Raw genomic sequence first — 2,500 nt, 5'->3', positions numbered from 1 at the left:
ACTCATTGGAGAAAAAATTCGAGCAACTTATAGCCGCAGTTAACAACACGACTAAAGGTAATATCCATCCGATTAATTCCTTGTCTTCTATCCTTTCACTCGAATTACAGCTCTTCTTTATCTGATTTGTGCGCTTTTCTTTGCAGAGAAGTCATTCGCTTCGTGCGAAGACATCTATGACAACCACATAAGATCTGTTCGTGTTGTCCTTCAGCAACATTGTTAAAATATATACAAATTAATCGAATGAAGCCTTACACTGCTGCGAAAAGTAAATTATTTTAAAAATCCTAGCTTCCGCCGATCAACGGCATCATCAGGGATATGAAAATATTCCGATAGCGCTATATATATGTAAAAAGAGTGTGTGGTGAAATGTGTAAAAGATATGATTATGTATATGAAAGCTGTAGAAATAAACTGTGAATGGAACATAATTAAGGTTCTAATGATGAACCGTATAAACCTATAAAAGCGTTAAAATGGCCTAAAAAATGAGATACTAAAATAGGAACATCTCAAAAATGGAAACTCGTCCGTGAAAAAACATATCAATTCCTGCCAAAACAAAGACCATGAAGGCATTGATGTCAAGATTATTATGAATGAAAACGACCCCGCTCATCTACGCCTTTACGAAGCATTTTACATTAGAAAGTACAAGCCTACACTCAATTTCTGGGAAGAATGTAGTGAATTCGCAGACCTTCTATTTTAGTATCTCATTTTTTAGGCCATTTTAACGCTTTTATAGGTTTATACGGTTCATCATTAGAACCTTAATTATGTTCCATTCACAGTTTATTTCTACAGCTTTCATATACATAGTCATATCTTTTGCACATTTCACCGCACGGTTTGAAGTTTATTGAAGCTTAATAAGAAGAAAGCTTAATAGGAAATGACAAATTACAAATGACAAATTACAAATTACAAATTAATCTAATTAATTTAATTAATCTAATTATTATTGATATAATTTACACTTTCATGTTCATGAAGACCGTTCACGCCCACAAATAGCAGGAGCTAGTCGAGGCGGGCGAGAATTAGAGGTACAGCAGTGGTGATAGAGTACAAATAAAGCTTAAACATAAATTAAGAACATTTCCAGAGAAGCTTAATAAGAAGAAAGCTTAATAGGAAATGACAAATTACAAATGACAAATTACAAATTACAAATTAATCTAATTAATTTAATTAATCTAATTATTATTGATATAATTTACACTTTCATGTTCATGAAGACCGTTCACGCCCACAAATAGCAGGAGCTAGTCGAGGCGGGCGAGAATTAGAGGTACAGCAGTGGTGATAGAGTACAAATAAAGCTTAAACATAAATTAAGAACATTTCCAGAAAAAGACAGCCACTTAAAACTCGTAAATACAACTGCATCATTAAACATAAGAAAATAGTAACACTACAATGTAGAATATAAATTATAAAGCCAGTTTATAATTAGTAATTTTTTGAAATAGAAGGGGCGATTCAACATAGTAATCCTCAGCCTCTAGGAACAAAAATAACTTGTCCTTAAAGAGTTTTTTGAAAGCTCTCTTCGGGAGTTGACGAAGAGCATCGCAAATGGAGTTCCAAAGTTTAGCTCCGAAGCCACCAAAAGAGCCCTGGCTTTGATTCAGTCTCGATGGATTAATATAAAAATTGCCGAAAGAAGAGAACCTCGTATCGTGATTATGCTTTTCAGTAGCTTTAAGGTGGCTCACAATAGTTTTTAGGTTTTCTAGCACTTTTACATTTGAGGGATTCAATAAAACAAAATAATAATTTTTCTTACACTTTCTTGGTTATAGTTACTAGCTCAATCATCAGTGAACCAAAACATAATCACGCGACGTCATCAGCTGTTACCATAGCAACAGCATATGGTTGTAAATAAGAGCCATCATGGAGCTTCTAACGCTTATAGCACAAAAATTAACTCGGTGACCCCTATTTTTCTTAATTTTATCCAATTTTACATGGAAGTGGAAGCAATTATAGAGAGTTTAAAAAAATCTCTGGCGCAGATTTTATGTAATTGCTAAAAACCGTAATTATTGAGTGGCTATAAATCCGGTCCAGAGAATTTTTTTAAATTTTACCAGTACTTTTCTCTTAGTCCACACTACCCAATTTTAAAATAAAATAGTGGGGTCACCGGACTTGTTTTTTAAATAATTCACTTCGCGTCTAAAGAAATTCCACGCGCGTCTCGCGCGTTTCCAAAATCTGGCCTTTACAAGATCCCGCTTTTCGCATGCGCATACGTTGTCCGCTGGTCAAAACCTTGTTTTGTTTCGAAGAGTCACTCGCTCGATTTTCGGTCGATTTCATCAGCTTAATTAGTCGTTCAAGTGGACCTGTAAATTATTTTTCAAGTGCCGTTAACAACCTTGCTTCGTTGCTACGTTTTGGAGAATTTCGGTCATTTAAATCTGGCTAATGTTACGCGAGGTACGTACATTGTCATCAAGCACCTCCAGAGGCACAACACGTG

Source organism: Stylophora pistillata, chromosome 6 (genome assembly GCF_964205215.1).
Source record: "Stylophora pistillata chromosome 6, jaStyPist1.2, whole genome shotgun sequence".
NCBI lineage: Eukaryota > Metazoa > Cnidaria > Anthozoa > Scleractinia > Pocilloporidae > Stylophora > Stylophora pistillata.
The sequence above is the reverse complement of the archived record's forward strand: the minus strand, read 5'-3'. Positions refer to the sequence as shown.